At 44.4% G+C, this 21,393-nt stretch overlaps 1 protein-coding gene and 1 long non-coding RNA gene across 2 annotated transcripts in view; one reads left to right on the plus strand and one right to left on the minus strand.

The window, feature by feature from the left end:
• LOC138259883 (serine/threonine-protein kinase D3-like) overlaps nucleotides 1–21,393 on the minus strand; it is a 429,799-nt gene that overhangs the window by 255,394 nt on the left and 153,012 nt on the right. The gene's annotated exons all lie outside the window — the stretch shown is intronic.
• The window catches only part of LOC138259884 (uncharacterized), a 179,014-nt gene continuing 161,827 nt past the window's right edge, over nucleotides 4,207–21,393 (plus strand). The window contains exon 1 of the long non-coding RNA XR_011198771.1: nucleotides 4,207–4,338. This is a non-coding gene — a long non-coding RNA (uncharacterized lncRNA). The remainder of the gene's footprint in view (nucleotides 4,339–21,393) is intronic.

Consider the following 21,393-nt stretch of genomic DNA (forward strand, 5'->3'; position numbering starts at 1 on the left):
GTCAGGGCTGGGGAGGAGTAGCCTCCCCCAGCCTCTGGAAATGCTTTGATGGGCACTGATGGTGCCCATCTCTGCATAAGCCAGTCTACACCGGTTCAGGGATCCCCCAGCCCTGCTCTGGCGCGAAACTGGACAAAGGAAAGGGGAGTGACCACTCCCCTGACCTGCACCTCCCAGGGGAGGTGCCCAGAGCTCCTCCAGTGTGCTCCAGACTTCTGCCATCTTGGAAACAGAAGTGCTGCTGGCACACTGGACTGCTCTGAGTGGCCAGTGCCAGCAGGTGACGTCAGAGACTCCTTCTGATAGGCTCTTACCTGTGTTGCTAGCCTATCCTCCTTCATAGGTAGACAAACCTCCTTTCCTGGCTATTTAGGGTCTCTGCTTTGGGGAATTCTTTAGATAACGAATGCAAGAGCTCATCAGAGTTCCTCTGCATCTCTCTCTTCACCTTCTGCCAAAGGAACGACCGCTGAATGCTCAGGACGCCTGCAAAACCGCAACAAAGTAGCAAAGACGACTACTGCAACCTTGTATCGCTGATCCTGCCGCCTTCTCGACTGTTTTCCTGGTGGCGCATGCTCTGGGGGTAGCCTGCCTCCTCTCTGCACTAGGAGCTCTGAAGAAATCTCCCGTGTGTCGATGGAATCTTCCCCCTGCAACCGTAGGCAACAAAAGACTGCATCACCGGTCCTCTGGGTCCCCTCTCAGCACGACGAGCGTGGTCCCTGGAACTCAGCAACTCTGTCCAAGTGACTCCCACAGTCTAGTGACTCTTCAGTCTAAGTTTGGTGGAGGTAAGTCCTTGCCTCCCCACGCTAGAGTGCATTGGTGGGTACCGCGTGATTTGCAGCTGCTCCGGCTCCTGTTCACTCTTCCAGGATTTCCTTTGTGCACAGCCAAGCCTGGGTCCCCGACACGCTAACCTGCAGTGCACAACCTCCTGAGTTGTCCTCCAGCGTCGTGGGACTCCCTTTTGTGTCTTCGGGTGAGCTCCGGTTCACTCCTCTTCTAAGTGCCTGTTCCGGTACTTCTGTGGGTGCTGCCTGCTTCTGTGAGGGCTCCGTGACTTGCTGGGCGCCCCCTCTGTCTCCTCATCCAAGTGGCGACATCCTTGTCCCTCCTGGGCCACAGCAGCACCCAAAAACCCTAACCGTGACCCTTGCAGCTAGCAAGGCTTGTTTGCGGTCTTTCTGCGTGGGAACACCTCTGCAAGCTTCTTCACGACGTGGGACATCCATCCTCCAAAGGGGAAGTTTCTAGCCCTCTTCGTCTTGCAGAATCCACAGCTTCTACCATCCGGTGGCAGCTTCTTTGCACCCTCAGTTGGCATTTCCTGGGCATCTGCCCAATCTCGACTTTGTCGCGACTCTTGGACTTGGTCAAATCAAATCAAATCATTAACATTTATAAAGTGCGCTACTCACCTGTGCGGGTCTCAAGGTGCTAGGGGAAAGGGGGGGGTTACTGCTGCTCGAAAAGCCAGGTTTTTAGGAGTCTCCGGAATGCGGAGTGGTCCTGGGTGGTCCTGAGGCTGGTGGGGAGGGAGTTCCAGGTCTTGGCTGCCAGGAAGGAGAAAGACCTCCCACCCGCCGTGGAGCGGCGGATGCGAGGGACAGCAGCGAGCGCGAGGCCAGAGGAACGGAGGAGGCGGGTGGGGACGTAGAAGCTGAGGCGTTGGTTGAGGTATTCCGGTCCCTTGTTGTGGAGGGCTTTGTGTGCGTGGGTGAGAAGTCGAAAGGTGATCCTTTTCCTGACTGGGAGCCAATGCAGGTGTCTCAGGTGTGCGGAGATGTGGCTGTTGCGGGGTACGTCGAGGATGAGGCGGGCCAAGGCGTTTTGAATGCGTTGCAGGCGATTTTGGAGTTTGGTGGTGGTCCCAGCGTAGAGGGTGTTGCCGTAGTCCAGGCGGCTCGTGACGAGGGCGTGGGTCACGGTTTTTCTAGTGTCGGCGGGGATCCAGCGGAAGATCTTGCGGAGCATGCGGAGGGTGAGGAAGCAGGCGGAGGACACGGCGTTGACTTGCTTGGTCATGGTGAGAAGGGGGTCCAAGATGAAGCCGAGGTTGAGGACGTGGTCTGCGGGGGGCGGTGCGGTGCTGAGGGCCGTGGGCCACCAGGAGTCGTCCCAGGCGGACGGGGTGTTGCCGAGGATGAGGACTTCCCCTTGTTCCACAGGTACTTTCATCCGGAAATCCACTTTGGTTGCATTGCTGGTGTTGGTCTTCCTTGCAGAATTCCCCTATCACGACTTCTGTGCTCTCTGGGGAATATAGGTGCACTTTACACCTACTTTTCAGGGTCTTGGGGTGGGCTATTTTTCTAACCCTCGCTGTTTTCTTACAGTCCCAGCGGCCCTCTACAAGCTCACATAGGTTTGGGGTCCATTCGTGGTTCGCATTCCACTTTTGGAGTATATGGTTTGTGTTGCCCCTATACCTATGTGCTCCTATTGCAATCTACTGTAACTTTACATTGCTTGCATTACTTCCTTTTGCTATTACTGCATATTTTTGGTATTGTGTACATATATCTTGTGTATATTTGGCATCCTCATACTGAGGGTACTCACTGAGATACTTTTGGCATATTGTCATAAAAATAAAGTACCTTTATTTTTAGTATATCTGTGTATTGTGTTTTCTTATGATATTGTACATATGACACCATTGGTATAGTAGGAGCTTTGCATGTCTCCTAGTTCAGCCTAAGCTGCTCTGCTATAGCTACCTTCTATCAGCCTAAGCTGCTAGAATCACCTCTTCTACACTAATAAGGGATAACTGGACCTGGTACAGAGTGTAAGTACCCCTTGGTACCCACTACAAGCCAGGCCAGCCTCCTACAGCAAGGAAATTTAAGAATTTTCCTTGTGCCATTTTTTCAGCACTTTTAACGCCTTCTCAGAGGAGGCATTAAAAGGAGGCTTCCATTGGTTACAATGGACCTCTGGGTGCTTTGCAGAATTTGCACCAGAATTCTTATGGTAATCCTGCAAAGCGCTGGACTAGCGTAAAATATTCTGACGCTAGTTCCCTAACTACCGCCATGGTGTGCCGTATCGTTAAGAGGTGCAAGAAAATTGGTGCTGTGCAGTGCCACTTTTCTTAAATATGCCCCAAAGTGCTTTTGTTAAAGCAGAAATGTTTGTTTAGCGAGGGAGAGGGCAAAGGGTCAAGCAACTTGCCTGCAGCATGTGTGGCTGGGCCAAACAGAGGTGGCTAGATGGTTGAAAAACGATGGATTTGGATGCATCCTGAGCAATAAAAGTGGCTGAGATTAATTCAAGCTTTCCATCCATTTCTTTGTTATATCTGTCCCTAGGTGTGACAGGTATGCCCAGACACGAGTATTACTCTCAATTTGCCACTGGAACCATGCTATACGTGGCTGATGAGCCCTAATAAATGTGAAACTGACCCTAGGTTGCTTGTGTTCCATTTCAGGTTATCCCAGCTTAGGAGGACCAACTCACACAAATCCAAAGCCTCCACTGCATATATAAAGTTGTCATTCCAATGTGTGGGTGCCTTGTTGGAACCCCTTATGTACACGAATAGAACCCGATTGTAGTAAATGCCTTCGTCGCTCCATCATTGTTTCATTCCCTCTACAAATCACTAAAGCCCAAAGCTCCTTTGATTCTGGCATGCAGAAATTATCATTACCATATCAAAAACCTTAGGCGCATATTTATCAGAGTCCCCTACCGGCACCTACATTTTCCAGCCTGCCACGAGTACTATGATGGTGCCAGGATGCGCATTCAGTTGACCCATGGGTCCCGCTGCTCGGGACGCACTTACAGCCAGTGGGGGAGGCCTTGAGTTCCTCACTACATTTCCCAGCCTGCCGTGAAGACTGTGATGGCGCCAGGAGGCGCATCAAATTGAGTCACGGACCCCCTGCATGGGACACACGTACTGGCACTGGGGGAGGCCTTGAGTTCCTCACTACACTGCACAGGAGGCGCATTAAATGAGCTGCGGGACCCGCTGCGCGAGACACAGATAGTGCCAGTGTGGGAAGCCTTGAGTTCCTCATTACATTTTCTCAGCCTGCCAAGAGGACTGTGACGCTGCCAGTGGGTGCATTAAATTGTGCTGCGGGACCCATTTACTGCCAGTGGGGGAGGCCTTGAGTTCCTCACTACATTTTCCAGCCTGCCGCAAGGACTGTGGCGGTGCCAGGAAGCGCATTAAATTGGGCCGCGGGACCCACAGCGGAATACGCCCAGACATGATCCATGCCAACACCAGGCCCGTGAGCACCCGTCCGCAGCCGGATGTAGCTGGGCTCCGCCCCCCTTGTGGCTTTTCTGTTTCTTGACCCGTAATGCAGGGTGAGTGGTGGTCTTTTTGACCGAGATTGTGATAATGCCTATTTTGGTGGGTTTTAGGGGCTGTTTGCGTTGGTATCTTGGGTATTCTTGCAGATTGGGTACGATGGTGAATAAAAAAGGAGCAAAGTGTTAGAAACCCATCACTGGGCAGTAAGGAACCTATTAGTATCACTCTTTTAGTCCCGAGCAGTGGGGGTGGTTTCTAAGGAGATTGTTTTGGCCTAGAGGCGGCTTTCTGTCGAGATGAGTGAGTGGCAAAGAGCTTCTTTCATTGGGGATGATCCTATTAATGCCGATACCAAAGAACCCATAGTAAGTACATTTCCGGATGATGTGCATAGGCCCCTCACGCTGGAGAATGCCATCGAGCTGCCAGGTGGTGTGCCTGAGTGATGCTATTAACTCAACTAATATGATTCCTAGTATTGGTAGCCCACAGACCAAAAGGAAAAGACCGTTGAACTAAACCTGGTAAAAGACCAGCTGAGCTGCCCTTTTTTGCTTGCATGGGGTGTCTCATTTTGATCAGAACCATTTATTTTGTGCAGACAAAATTTTGGATCAATTCAAGGAGCTGGTGGAATCTTGTCTGGCTACTCTGAAAGATAAACTTCGCTGGATGTGCTGCACAAAAGATAACACAACAATGCCATCTATGCTACAAGAACTCAATATCAGTAGTATGTTTGTATGTATGTACATATGTGCGTATGTATATATGTATCCATTTGTACAGCACAAACCAAGCCAAAGGCAGCAGAGCACAAGTCAAAGTCCAGTACAAAGTCAACAAGTGATATGAGAAGAAGTTGGTTTGTGAAATATTATTATGAATGCATTGTGATGATATGTTCTTTAAAGTGGGGCATCTCAACTCTTTCCTTAATTGGAGCAGCACTGGGGCAGTCCTAATAGATATCAAGGTGCTGTTCGAGATCCTTGGTGAGTGGATAAAAGCGGCCAGAACCCTTGTGTTATTCTTTTTCATGCTTCTTGGTCTGCAGCCTGATGGTGTCCCGGCTGTGGTTGTGCAGAGAACCACCGAAACCCATTCATCGATATTTTCTTCTCAGTTCCCTCCACACCCTTCTTTGATCAGTCCCATAATACTTCATAGTCCCAAAAAAAGTGCAGAGGCCCTATTTTTTCTTAGAAGTCTCCAGCGGTGTAGCCAAATGCTAGGGTTGCTGATTACCAAGGCTGTCTGGTTTTAATTTCTTGTGATGTCTCTTTATTCCATCACCTTACAATTCATTTCTCTTTAGCTCACGCTGGAGGGTTTTCCGTCTCTGCTTTCTCTCTTTGTCATTTTTCATTTTCTCTTCTTTTCTATATTTTCTTCTTTTCTCTCTCTTGCTATGTGTCAAAATCCAATGATGAAAAATAATTCCATGTCTCCAAAAATGAGTGCTAACACTCCCCACCGTCAAACACTGGCACAAGTTAAGCACAGCAAGTGAGCTGGACAAATTTTATGTTTTGGCTACAAACCGTCTTAATTGTCTATTGGCAGGCTTTTTGTTTCCAATAATTATCATATATTTAGAGTGGGATTTGTGACTCCCCTATTCGGGGATGAATAGGGTTTCTTGTGTATCTCTGGACTGCGTTCTGGAGCCCAATGCTTTCCTCCCTTTCCTTCTACTTGCCCTCACAGTGTACTGACGGGATGAGTTCCACTGCTGCCCTACGGGGACTCTTTTTTCTTAATTCAACAGCACTCTCTGATAGTGCGTTTATTTGCTCTCTCCCCCTTCATTTATCAGCAATCCTGAAGGCTCATGTGTTTCCTTTCACCTCTTGTGCTTTCTTTTCACACCCCAGAACCGAATTCAAATTCTTACTTATATTTTTATTTACGCATTGATTTCAAAGGCCCGATAACTGCAAAGTGCTGTCTAGTCCCCATTCCCTGAGTTTTTACTCCCCTGCTCCTCATCCTGCTCTCCGTCCAGCTCCCCATTTCATAGATTTTTTATGTATTTATTTTTTTGCGAGTGCCTAGAAGTTGCAAGGACTGGTCACTTCTTTTTTTGCCCTTGCATACACTGTTTTTCGCTTTATTTTATTTGACTTTAAGTTCTAACATAGTAATCTAAAATGTTAGAAAGGTAAATTAAAAATGCCCACCCTGTGTCATGGTGCATGCATGAGCATGCATAATGATGAATGCTTGTGCCTTTGTCACGTTGCATGCATTAGTTTTGGTGGCTATATCTGAAACAGTTTTCGTACTACAAGTCTGTGAGCCATGCATGCACATCCTTCATGATGTGTGCGTTCACATAAAATTGTCAATCAAGCAATATTGGCAAAACTACAGCTTAACATTTTAGAGTTTATACATTTTGTTCTTTCCAATACAGTAAATGGAAAATTCTCTCTTTGTTTAATTCCTGAGTACTGATTGGTGCTACTTTCATTGTGGCATCGGTGTCCTGTTCACCTTGCACTAGAACAGGTTCATGATCACACATATTTCTAAAAGGGAAAATCACTCTTTTTAAGTCATTGAGATAAGTAATGAGATGTTAAATGTTCAATTACATACATGAACCAGGAACAATTTGTAAACAGAAATTGCAGTTGCTCATTCAAAACAACCAATGCAAGGGTGTAGTCTAGTGGAGGAAGACTTGACTTACGTTTATGTTTACCTAATGCCGGGTATTACCCATGTTTTTTGTGAACATGTTTGCAAAGATTAATATTAAAGGTCTTTTCACTCTATAATTTTTGCTTGAATAAATATTTTTGTAGGATTTGTCCCTCTGGGTGAACTCTGCAGCCCAAGAATTTACCTCCTTGTGGTCATGGCCCTTTCTGCAGGATCATCCCCATACTTTTTGCCTTCACCCTCCTGTTTTTTTAACCCATTTATGTCGACTTTTAGCACATTGTGCACTTTACCACTGCTAACCAGTGTTAAAGTACTTGTGCTCTCTTGTTTAAACATGGTGAAATTGTCTTACACCCAATTGGCACATTTAATTTACTTGTGAGTCCCTAGTAAAGTAGTACTAAATCTACCCCAAGCATGTAAATGAAATGCAACTACTAGACCTGCATGTCAGAGTCACCAGATCCTCGGGGTTTGCGCACGTTCCCAACACGTCCTCTAATGAACAGCTCCAAGACTCTGATAGACAATTCAAAGAGACTGTGAGAGTTCAAGAGGGGAAGAGGGGATTAGGAAGGGTACTGCTGGGAAGGAGACCTTTAATGGGAAAAAAGGTTAGAACACACAATATAACCTGAAGTAAATATTAATAAACATAGTCTTTCTGAAAATATGAGCAATCTTGAATTGCAGTTTTAAAAATGAACAGATTTTGTGATGATCAGATACCTGTAATGGAATCAAGATTAATTCAAATAAAACTTTTCTTATTCAAGCATGAATTAGAATAACAAGAATATGCATAATAGAAGCATATAATATTGCATCTAGAACTTCTGATCCTATATATATTTTCCTTGAAATGTTTTCAACACAGATTACACTCTTAAAACACTAGAGAAGAAATATTTTTCAATGGGTTCAATAGTTCAAGAAATATTTCCCATACTTATCAACTCGAATTGTACTAAGCAATTATCCTGGAATGGTAATATGCAGTTCACAACATAAATAAACTCTAGTAAAAAATTGCATGTCCTGCTGACTCGAATGCCACCATGCAAAGTCAAGAAATGGTTGCACAATAAATAGCAACAGGTTTTGAAATTATCTTAAATTGAATTATACATCGTACCACTTCAAAACCTTCTTTTAAATGTCAATAAATAGTAACACACAATGTATCACAAGCTTTTAAAGCTTCATAAACGAACCGCGCCTCTTTCCGATTCGTGATCAATTATGTATGTGTCAATAAATGTCAGTGTGCAATGCAACTCAAGATTTCAAAGCTTTTCAAACGAATCGCGCCTCCTGCTGATTCATAAATATCCACGTGTATGTCAAACACTGGGGCGCAATGTAACACAGTTTTTCCTTTTTAAAGCTTTTCAGACAAATCGCGCATCCTGTCGATTTGTAAACCTCAACGCATATGTCAATAAACGCTGGCGCGCAATGTAACGTGAGTTTCAAAACTATAAACGAATTGCGCTTCTTGCTGATTCATAAACATCCATGTACACACTTTAACAATAATACTCAAGTGCACTTTGTATAACCTTAAAACAAATTGTTGACATAAATAAACGATCAGATCTTAGAATGAGATAATTCTAGATAAAATAAACGGTATTGGGAATAAACCCAAACTACCGTCTTACCACCCAGGAACAAGATGCACCAATGAAGATTTCAAAGCAGAACTGGGAGATCAAAAAGGCCACTGGAACTGAAGTTCTGGAAATAGCTGCTCTTCTGCACTGGAACCTCTGAATAGTGAGCACTGGGAGTTGGGCTGACTCTCCTTATATAGAGTCTTGGCCCAGCCCAGAACCACGCCCAGGCATGTTGCAGGGAAAGTCTCTGGAAGGCCCTGGAAAGAGGCCACACCCTAACCCACTCTGAAAACCCGTAGCAATACCTTGCAAAGAAACATTATTTGTAAATATATTAGAATAAGTGTTTAGGATTGAGCTCTGCAATGCAAAAGGGTAAAATACAACATATCAGCACAATGCATGAATCATGTTATTTTGAAAGTGATGTTTTTTTGCATTTTTTGACGCCAATAGAGCGCGTACTGTTCTGGTGTTGACACTGCAGCACTGATTGTGCCACTCACTTAAGTGGCACTTTAATCAGGTCTCTGGTCTGTCATTGCAGCCTGTGTGTGTGTTTTAAACTGCCATTTCGACCTGAGAAAGTAAACATTTTGACAGGCCCAAATCTCCCTTTTTAAGACATATAAATCATCCCTAGCCTAGGCCCTGGACAGCCCAGAGGGTAGGGTGCAATGTATTTGAAAAGTAGGACATGTACTCTTCAGTCTTACATGTTCTGGTTGTGAAAAACTCATAATTAGTTTTTTGCTACTACAAAGCCTATCACATAGCATAACATCGAAGTTATCTTTTTACACTTAATAAGCTGTAATTTCTGGGAACAGGTAACCCTTTCATGTTTGATGCCTTTGGAACTGTAATGAAAAATCCTTACCCATGGTGAAGTCAGATTTTAAATTACAATTTTGAAAATGGCACCTTTAGAAAGTTGGTGTTCTCCTGCTTTAGCCATTTGGTGCTTGCAGCCTGTCTTTGAGTCACATGTCGGGGTGAAGTTGACAGTTGGGCTCTGTGTATTCCTCTAGGAAGCCACATACAACAGATAGTTTAGATGTGCCTGAGTGGGCCATCACTGGCATAATGGGAGGGAGGGGCTGGGCACAGACCCACTTACAATTGAATAGCCTATGTCCTGCATACACACAAAGGACTGCATACCCCCAATGATTATTCAGGAGCAACGGCAAGGGAGACAGGGCACCTATGCACTTCAAAGGAAGGCAAGCCTCTGTAAGCTTCTCCCACTTCAAAGGCACAACTAGGTATAACTATTGGACCTCAGACACCAACTGTTTAGTACACACTCTGGCAGGAAGAAGGACTGCTGTGCTACTGAAAGGACTGCCACTCTGCTGGACTGCTACTCTGAAGGACTGCTGCCCTGCTGTAATGCCCTGCTGCCCTCTTTCTTGGGTGAGAAGGACTAGACCTGAATCTGTTGAATGCTGGACCCCACAGTGAGGCTAAAGGCTAATTGTCTGGCCTCCTGACTTGCGCGTCAGGGACCGAAGGCTCCAACAAACTTGACCCCAGCAGCTGGACTATGACATCTCTGAGTTTATCTTGCCAAGATGTGGCACCCCAGTTCTGAACCCTTCAGCAGCGCAACACATCTTTGAACCAGGATTTTACGTATCCTGTTCAGCAGGCTTATCTGGGTCCCAGAGCAGCCTGATCACCACAGCGTTCGGCCTGAGCTTGTGACTTTATCTGGGTCCAGTGCGACAGGATATCCACAGTTGGCGCTTTTTACTTTTTGTCACTATTTTTGCTGAAACCTTTAAGTTGAATATCTCTAGTTCTACTGATTGGTTTTGTTTTGCTTTTGGCTTGTTTTATATATTACATTTTCTCTATTTTTCAAAACTCGTGTGGGATCGTTTTTGTGTGGTCTTTTCACTTCATTACTGTTTGAAGTGTTGCACAAATACTTTACACATTGCCTCCAAGTTAAGCCAGACTGCTCTGTGCCAAGCTACCAGAGAGTTGAGCACAGTTTAATTTAGGGTTTGCTTGTCCCTCACTCTGACAAGAATTGTAGTTGCTGCTTGACTGGTATTCACATCCCAGTGAACCAACAACCCAATTTCTTACATTCTCCTCACGAAAGGAGAGGGCATCTGCATGTATTAATAAAAAATGCTGGTCGAGAGGCCTCACCATAAATTTGCTCACTACCATTCAAATCATTCAAAGCCTCAGCATAACATACCTAATATACCTGAACTGTCAACTTAGAGGGTCATGTAAAGAAATATTTAAAGGATGTTAACTATCGATCTGAAGGATGTGTTTGCGAAAACCTAATTGAGATACTGAGGCATATTTAAAATTTGGTATATTTGGATACATTGCCAAAAAATGGTGGATGTCCAGTCCACTCTATTTATAGCATGTTTACAAATATACATTCTAAATGAGGTAGACCAGAAATCGACCAATTTTCAAAACATCTCCCACATGACAGACATCCTTATCCTACTCATTACAAAGTTGTTATGTTTACAAAGAGACTTAAGGCCTGATTTTGATCTTGGTGGAGGGAATACACCATCATAAATGCAATGGATATCAGTTCGCCTTATTACAATCTCCATTGGATATCATGGGATCGTAATAAGGCAGACAGGATATCTGCCACGTTTGTGATGAGTATTCCCCTGCACCAGGACCTAAATCAGACCCTAAGAAAACAGCATCAGAACTTTCATTTCTGAGGCCTACAATCACAATGGTCAAACATGCTGGTTAATTTGTCACCACAGATGTGGAACTATCTTTCTTCATTTTTTTTTTTTTCAACAATTCAATTGTGAAAAGCTGAAAATGGAGATTCTTCAAAATAAGAATAACGTGTTCCAGAATTGGGATCTCCAACGGCAAAATGTTCAGCAAAGAGCTACTGTGGACAATGTTTACATAAAAAGGTACTTGCCAGAGGTTGAGAATATTAAGTTTACATGAAAATACTTTGCAGTCTTCATAAAGGTAGAAACATACTGTCTGTTTGGGTGTATTTGCTTCTCCTCCGATTTAGAGTAAGAGTCGGTCTTTATTAAAAAAAAAATAAGGTTCCCTAAAGCTCAGGACACAAAAAAAATTTTGACAAGGAAATTGAGCCCAGGATTCCTCCTTCTGGCCTTTGGAATCCTACAAAAGAGTCTTATGCTACTCACAGAATTTATAAAAGAAAATGTCACCTGGGAAATGTGGGTACCTCTATTAAATCTATGTGTGTGCATTATACTATGTGGTTGGAGAGGGACTGCAAATATGTTAGGTATGCCATGCTATCAATGAAGACATATTGCAAAATTATCACCCTTAAAAACATGTATCATATGCAAAGCACGGTCATACCTTCAGGAGACAGTTTATGCTTTTTCATTAAACCATTCCATTCCAAGTTACTCTACACATTCAGATGCATGGAAGCAGATAACTTACCTAGTGGCTAATTAGCGCAGGTAAACAAACATCGACTTTTTAGATAGACCATCTGTGAACATGTAAGCAGTGCATATGTAATAGTTGTAAAGAAAGCAGAGACCTACATACTATTACGTCATTGGAGCAGGACCCTTTTTAGGTTGAGCGTTAGCGTTCGACCTGGTGAATACTTAAGTATAGTTATACTGTGGAAGGAAGCAATTTCATTCGTTGGTTGCCCTGTCCTATAAAAATTATTGCTTGCTAGGGGTCAGTTCTGCCTTTTTCTCCCTCCTTTTTCTGTTTCAGAGCAGTGACCTACTACTATATCGTTCCACTTTGGTTTCTTTATCTTTTGCTGTGACAGACTTTATTTTCCATTTCTTTGATGCTTCCTTTCTCTGTGGGTGTTTTTAGGCTGGCAGCTGCCTACATTTTATTGCAGCATTCCATTCCTCCCACCTCCTCCCACGTCGCTGACATTTGTTTTGGCTTTATTCCAGTGCTGTCCTCTACCCTGCTCCTAAAATAAGTTTTACCAAACAAAGGCTCCTAAAATTAGTGTATTTTACTAAACAAACACCATATGCCCTCGCATCCCATCACAAAGAGTCTTTCTCTTTCCAGAGCCCCTCCCTGCCACTTAGGACATCACGCACAGGGCATTACTTATCTCCTTTATTTGGGCTGTAAATCTTCTCAGACTGCTCTGCTAACTTCATTAGAGCTTTGTTGAAATGTGAGGCAAAAATGCTTGTTTAAGGGTTGGTCTTGCCTGAACTGCTTGCATCAATCTATTGTGTGCTCGTTTGTGTGTTGCTGTTTTTCTGTTTGATTGTTTGTCAATGTTTACATACAATTACTATGTGTTCACATTAAACATAATATTCTATTGTGCTGTTGCTCTTTTACAGTTGATTACAACTCCTTTGTTTAGCTCTAGATGTGTAGGAGGTTAAAATTCCAGAAACTTATATGGGAAGGTTCACTTGCAAGTCGCTGTTTAGCAATAGAAGGAAGGCTTTGTTTAGCAGATGCAAGAGTGCACTTTCTACTAGGTATAGGAGGGAAGTGAATTGTAATGTGTGTGTGAGGTTACTGTGAACATTTAGTAATCTGTACGCAGAGAAAATAGCTGGGACTGGTAATTGGGTGGCAGGAGCCCAGTACTGAAGTAGCCGTGTTTCCTGGCAGCTCCCTAACCGAGAGCCACCAGGAGAAAATCCCAGCAAGTGCCTGGTGCGCTTAATGCAACTAAGTTTCTCTCACAGGTTTTGCCGAAGCGCTCCCTTCACACCCAAGTTTCTGCGTGTGCAAGGTACACCAATGTACCCCATCCTTTGCCTCAGAAGATAGCTCATGTAGTGTTGTTTCCCAACTATAAACCCGAGGCTCAGCATGCTAAGGAAATCACGGCCCTGCGCAAGCTGCTCGCACCTGCTTAGAGAGAGCATTAATTTGCTGAGAACGTGTCCTGTGTGTGTGGCTGAGTGCGCTCTAGCAAGGAAATCTGCAGCCTGCACCGACAGTGCCTTACAATGTGATATCTTCATGAATATTCCTGAATCCTATAACGTAGCCCCGAACCCCACAAATCTACAATGTTGTCCGTTCACTCCAGGTGTAAATGCAGAGCAAGAGGCTATTGATACCCGCTTGCTAAATGTATTTATGTATTCAGTTTTTATGTATGTCTGCCTCTTACTATGAATTACAGAGTTCACTTTTGATACTTCAGGTTATAGAATTGTGAATGGGGCTTTGTCTGCCACACATTGAAGTAAAATGCTATACAAGGCTGATAATACATTGAACATATATGTGGACGGTAAATGATGCCCAGAGGTTTGGGCAGCGGATGTGGGGTGACACGCAGCAGAGCTGTTGCACCAAGTTGATAATATCTCTTGATAAAGCAGCTTATTGAAATTAAGCCAGTAGACCTCTCATCGCTTGACACGCAAGCTACCCAACAAAAATATTCCACCTAATAACTATTTGTATTTGCTAACACCTTTCCTGTGATATTCAGGGGTACAGGTGTGTTATTTACATACTGTAGCTTTCTGGAGCCACAGAAGAGCCATTCAATGCTTTGATGGCACTGACAGACGTTAGAGTCTGTATACAAGCTACATGGGTTCTTTTACGCATTCTTGCCTCCTTGAGCAGGTAGTCAAAGCGCTATCCAGATCAGATCCCAGCTGAAGCCATCACTGGGAGTTTGACACAACTGGGGTCTCCCACCAGGCAGGAAAGAAGGTCACGAAGGGTTCCCTACAGCAAGAAATACTATGTCACTGCAAAGCGGCTGTAAAGGCTATACATTGCACGAGACTCTCTTTACATAGCGCCACTACAACTGTCATGACAACCTCTAAACAGTACCAAGCAACAAAATCCTATTTGTTTATTACAGAGTTTTCTATAGCGTCCCACATTGTCATGGCTACTTCCGAGTGCTAGCATCAAACATTAATGTCAAGAAAAGCAGAGAGTAAGCATATCAGTTGGAGAGGGCGCTTACAGTACTTAGGGCCACATGTACGAAACTCCGAGATTGCGACTCGGAAATTGCGAGTCTGTCCAACTCGCAATTTCCGAGTCGCAATCTCGGATGCAGAACGGTGTCTCAGACACCGTCTGCGACTCGCTATGGGTCGCAAAGACCCACCTCATCAATATTCATGAGGTGGGTCGCATTTTGCGACCCCATAGCGAGTCCCTGCACTCACAGGGATGGTGGCCTGGGCCTGCTGAAGTCAGCAGACCTCCATGTCTGTGACTGCTTTTTAAATAAAGCAGTTTTTTTTGTCTTCATTTTGCAGCCAGTTTTCCTTAAAGGAAAACGAGTTGCAAAATGAAAAACCTTCCGAAACCATTTGGTTTAGTTTTTTCAGAGTAGGCAGTGGTCCATAGGACCACTGCCTGCTCTGAAAAAAAAAAATTGTCGACATTCACAAAGGGGAAGGGGTCCCATGGGGACCCATCCCTTTTGCGAATGAGTTACCACCAGTGTGACACTGGTGGTAACTGCGAGTTGCTTTGCGACCGCATTTGCAGTCACAAAGCAATTCTGAATTGCGATGCGAGTCGCAAATAGGAAGGGAACACCCCTTCCTATTTGCGAGTCGCATTCACAAATTGCGAGTTGGTACCAACTTGCAATTTATGAATGTGCATTGCGTTAGGCCGTTTGCATGGCGCAAACTGCGATTTTCGCAGTTTGCGTCATGCAAACGGCTTGCTACATCTGGCCCTTAGTCATGGAAAGTCGTTTTAAGGGGCAGTGCAGTGGATGTAGCAGTACTTATCTCTGGACACAGACATTTATCAGCACTGAAACCTCATGTTTGCACTGGGCCACAAGTGGAGCCTCGTTGGGTTTGTACACTATTTCAGTGGGGAAGTTTGGGCGTGCTACGAAGTAATTCTGCAGTCATCAGGACGAGTTAAAGAGAGCTGACCGCTCAGGGAGAGGAAGAAAAGCTCATCAGAAAAGGCCGAGACGATACCTGCGCGAGTGGTGCCTTTATCAGAAAGCGACCACGTGTTTGTGAGAGATATTCCTGCTCTTAACTGGAATAACAAACGCAACTCGGGAAACAAGTGCTTTCATACAGAAGGCTCCTTAATTTGAAAGGGCCCTGCTATGAATTTCAGAGAGGTTGAAGTATCAGAATGTTTATTTCTGAAAGACAATTAAAAGCAGATATTCAATATCCAATATGTATTTGTATGAGATTTTGTACAGTTGTGCAGTGTTTAGTTGATGCATGTACTTCATTATAGACAAAGAAATGCAGCATTTTTTAACTACTCAGAATTCCTGTCAAAGTCCATTATTTTGGTGGCTTTATCACTTTTGCGCCGTTTCACCTTCCACTATGGGGTTTCGTCATTATTTCTGCCTAATCCAGGAATTTATGCTCAAATCCACTGTTACATTGTCCTTAATGGCGCAGTGTTGCTGCTTCATAGCACTATAAATAACATACGCTATATGTATTCAACTAGTTCGTTCTAATGCTACCTTCCTTCAAATTAGCGAAAACCTTGTTCGGTTTTCAGCAACAGATGTATCAACCCGCAGAGCTTTCTCCCCAGAAACTATTTTCTTTACCAAGTGTAGCGAAGCAAGGGTCTAGTTGGGGAAATGTGCTGACTTCCATGAGCCATTTAAAAGGGAAATTAGGGCGTCATGGTGAAAGGCTCATACTCTCAGGTGGATGTCTCTACTCTCTACCAGACCTGTGCCAGGAATGTACCAGGGCTGTGACTTCATGTGAGAAAAAAGCATGCAATAAAATGCAAATGCAGTCTGGATAAGACAAGCTACAGATAAGACCACAGCACCCATAAAAGTCAATATCATATAGTGCGACAGTAAGAGCTGGTGTAGAAGGTCCAAAGTGTATATTACAGGGTTCTTCTTAATGTTCCAAAAGATGATTTATTTAAGTTCAGTAAAACACAGCCAACACGTGTTTCGTCACACAGTGACTTTTTCAAGGCTAAATAATGCAGGAACATTTACCATGTCCATCTAAATAGTGGTGTAATATACTGTTATCTAGTCAAATTGGACTGAGAGACCCATGTGTGGGTAGAGCACAAAAAGTAATGATAGTTGTAGTGAGTATATCCTCCGTGAGTTGAGTCAAATGGTTGTTCAGTAAGTTGTAGATCAGCGGGCCATGATAAGTCCTGCGTGATCGTAACACCTTTGTCAAAGTGTCCATGTAGCAGTTAATGGTAGAGACGCCGTGAATAGCGGGGTTATTTAAATGGTTTCTCGTAAACCAAATAGAGAATGGACTCCGCATACGTGACCGGAACGTAAAATTTAATACAATCAAAAAAATAAAAAATGAACACTTACTTTTTTGTTGCCACGCCCCACTCTGCTCCTCTCCTCTGCTGGCTGCAGTAGGCACAGGCTCCCAGCCTGCCCTGCGGCCATATCTGACTCTGCTCAAAGCAGGGTCAGGATTGGCTGGGAGTGCCCAGCCAGGGCACTCCCAGGCAGACTGGGAGCCTGTGCAGGCTCTCTCCAGCCCGGCAACTATGTTGCCAGGCTGGAGAAAGCCTACCGTGCATGTGTGTTTGGCTCGCCCTAACAGAGGAGCCGCCCCTGGCTGAATGTACTTAGTGTGGACAAATATACTGCCTTTATTCAATTGATGATGATCCAAATGGTGCAAAAGAATTGAGTCGGATTCTTTAATCTCATACATTGCTACATGCCAGTTCTTTTTCATGATTGATTTGTCAATCAACTACTTAAAATGATTTGTTTTATTTTATGTTCTGACATGTTAGTTAAAGTAATACTGATTTATCTTTTGAGTATCTTAAAAAGCTAATAACAGAAATCTAACATGGTACAATCTGCCTACAAAGGGCAATAGTGAACATGACTGATTTTTCCAAGATTATTTTTGTTTCTATCTCTGATTGTACATTATTAAGGGGATAAAAACTATGTGCCCAATGCACATAAGTGCATGCAAAAAATCAGTGGGGAGTTTTCTGGGCGGTGGAGTAAATAGGTGAACTAATGCACTTATATAAATGCAAATACAATATAATCTACAGCACTGGCCTGTATTTCACAAATGTGAATCCTAATGGCTCTCCTCAGTCTTTCATCGTTGTGAGATCGATAAAATCAAAACCACTGATTTTGGTAGAAACAAACATATATTATCTGTGCCAAAAAATGCTGCTTTAACGAGCACACAACTGCAAGATAACGTTATGCTTCGTATAACATAGAAGGGTTCAGTTTTCAGTCTCCCTGCCCATTGTTTCCACATACACTACTACACATTACAGAAATGGTCTCCAGGAATGATCATTTCACTGACACATTTATTCATTTCGGGCGTGTTAGTCTACTACATTCAAAGGAAGTAAAACAAAATCACAACACACAGAATGTATTAGGAATTACACACAAATCCAGTACTGAAAACAGTGTCTGTAATTACCTTGTCACCATAATGAGCTCCAAAAGCAAAAGGGGAGGTGGGCTACATCCCAAAGGGGAGAAGGGAGGCGGTGGATATCAACAGACAATGGAAAATGAGGCAGTGAACTTTAGCACAAAAGGGGCCAGTGAACAGGAGTAAGCAAGGAAAAGTGAGACGGTGAACTCCAAGACAAGGAGGGAAGGGAAGTGAACACCAGCAACCAAGGAAAAGTGAGGTAATAGCGTCGACACAAAGGAGACAGGAGAAGTAGTGAATAACAGCACTAAGAAAAGCGAGACTGAACTCAGAACATAGGGAGGATGACGCGGTAGTGAATAGCAGCTACCAAGGAACAGTGAGATACTGAACTTTGATACCGGGAGGTACCTAATATACATTGAGACAGTGCACTTCAATTTCCGTGGGAGTGGAGGGGATGAGGTGAGGCAGTAAAACTCAGCTCTCAGGGGCGACGTTAGACAGGAACCTTGAGCCCTCAATGAAAAGTGAGCAGTGACAGCACACAAAATAGCGGCTAAGTAGTGAACATTGGCGCTCAAGTAAAATCGAGGCAATGGACTTTAGTTTCTAGTGGAGATTTGAGGTGCTGAAATCCAACTACCATTGAAGATGCGAGGAATAAGCAGGGGTGAGTATAACTCACGTAATTTAGTATAACATAATCACATGAAATTTACAAAAAATTCCATGAGACTACACTTTCATTATGCAAGAAGAGTCATTCTGCAATTAGTGCTATTTCTTCAAGCAAATGTGGCCACTCAAGTCCAAAACGATGCAGTATGACTTGAGCACCGGATAGGTAAGGCAGTGAACTTTATTCCTCAAGTGACACGAGGCAGTAAATGTCAGCATCCAGGACAAAGGTGAGGAAGTGGGTTTCACCTCCCACGAGAAAGGGCTGAAGATGAGCTTCATCTCCCAAGCTAGAGTTGAGGAAGTGGACTGCAGCTGCCTGGGGAGATCTAGTGAACATCAGCTTTCTGTGGATATGTCAGAAGACACATTCTGGAACATAGGAAGAGGCCAGGCAGGGAGGTTCGGTGTCTTGGACTAATATGAGGCAGTGAACCACAGCTTCCAGGGAAGATGTCAGGAGGGCAAGCGATCTAGGGGACAGGAAAGGCAGTATACATCGGTTCTTGGAGAAGAAGGGATTTAGTGGACTTCAGATGGGAGGCAGTGAAAATCAGTACGTGGGGAGAGGTGAGGCAATGAACCTCAGACTGTAAGTAAGATGCAAGTCAGTGATCAGCAGTACACACTAGAAGGCTTTAGGAAATGCACTTCAGTGACTAGGGCAGAAGCAAGGGAAGAGATGACTGAAGTTTGTAGGGGGAAAGGTTTGAAATCTGAGGTGAGAATTTGAGTTTGAAATCTCAGGTGAGAAAAAAAAGCAGTGAACTTCAGCACCCCAGGGGTAAAGATGGGGCAGCGGCCTTCACTACCCAGGGGAGGTGAAGAGGTGAAGTTAATGCAGTTGCGTAAATGGATGAATGTACGAATGATGGAAAGAATGAGTGGGTGGGTGAATGGATGTATGAGCACAAGTACTAGTGACACATTCATTTATAAGTCCGGCTTATCAGCATTGCCAGCGTATTTTTATCTAACAGGCAGGATAACTCAAGTACTTTAACCGTAGCTATTGAAAGATGTTCTCATTTGGTGTACACAAGCTCTGGAGAGGGTGACTCAACACCTTTCAAATGTCCCATGTACAGAAAATAAAAATACATTAAATCACAATAAACTGTCACCCTGTCTCAGTAAAGACATTATGAAATGTGATGCAGGGGAGGTTGGGTGCTTCAGTGTTGAGTGACTCTTTTTGTTTTCATGTAAGAGGAAGTGGACACTGGCAGGCTGAGGCATGGACAGAAGTGTAAGGCAGAGTAAGGTAATAATGCGGAGGATTCTTTGGATGTGGAATGCAGAGGAAGAAGGGCCTGTGGACTTGTCGGACCTAAGTGAGACCATGGCTGTCATTTTAAACTGTCTGAAATGCCTTCGATGTGCTTGTGGATGTGTGCAGTAGCTTGAAGTTTCATAAGACTTTGCGAACATTTTCAGTCAGGAACCATATTACTGGTTTTAATAGAAGTTATGGTGCCACTTTTCGGCATGCATTCTGCCAGGCCCATTTTGGACAGCTACTGGGCAGACAGGGGCTGCAGGGCCCACAACCATGGTGACTGAGGTTGACTGCCACTAGTGTCTGGTGTCCATCCCACTTTAAACCTGCGAACTGGGTCAAGTACACCAATTCCGCCTTTCACTCTCAAAGGTAGCAAAGGTGAGCAGTCACAGGTTTTTCAAGGGAAATGTGGTAGGCAAAAGGTCAGAACTCAACAACCTAGAGACACAATAACATAATAACCAGCACAGTGCTTATCTCTAATTCAAAAAGAAAGTACCTTAATCACACAGGAGAACTAAATACTAAACAATTCAAAATGACACCCAGGGTTACAAACTAAGTTATGTTGAACAGTGAGGCACTATACCCTTCTTACCGTTATCTTCCCAGTATCCCCCTTCCTCTAGCCATAGTCAGGATTCCATATCTACAGTTCCCAACATAGACACAAGTGCAGATTGCTCAAATACTCTTAGAGATTGGGGGGTGTGACCAACCGCGGGAGAAGATGGCTGCAGCATGAGGCAGCTCTTGTGACCCACCTGGCTGATCCGTAAACATCTGCTACACAATCTGACCCAGATGCGTCGTAGCCCTTGCACTATGGGTGGCAACACCTAGGAACTCCAATCAACTCTCGCAATCGACCATACGAGCCTTTGGACAAGAGAAAGTGTGCCAGGCCCCTGTGGTGTGTGGAAGTCATGGCCCTGAGTGTGCGCATTGATATCAGGAGAGGAAGCAGGAGACCCTAGCTGCTCGCTCGCGGGATGACTTGTTGTATCTTCGACATGGGTGGACTTGGACAGCTCAAGCAGGTGCAGAGGAGACCCAACAAACTGACAGGGACCGGATAGAGGGTGCTGCGCAGCCTCGGCTGTACACGGTGAAGTGAGGAACACCGACAGCACAAGACATCGAGCAAGTAAGGCAGGCGCATTTTAATAACATTTTGCCTCCTGTGCGGTGCCTGTGGTGGGCGGAGCCTGGATGGCCCCCTCGGGCTAAGAAAGCAACAGACCCTGTGTTGCAGAGAAAGGGGGAGCAGCAGTGCTGCAGAGACCAGTGACTATGAGGTAATCAGCCTAAGGTAGCCCATCTAAGAGTCACCTTTGGTGCCTCACCATTCTACGATACTTCGCCACACCTGCTGGGATGACCCAAGGCACAGATGCGCCCCTGAGGTTGTTGCGTTGGTTCTCATTATCCAAATGAGACTACTGGATTTGGATGGCAGAATCACTT

The sequence above is a fragment of the Pleurodeles waltl genome, chromosome 9, assembly GCF_031143425.1.
Source record: "Pleurodeles waltl isolate 20211129_DDA chromosome 9, aPleWal1.hap1.20221129, whole genome shotgun sequence".
Taxonomy (NCBI): Eukaryota; Metazoa; Chordata; class Amphibia; order Caudata; family Salamandridae; genus Pleurodeles; species Pleurodeles waltl.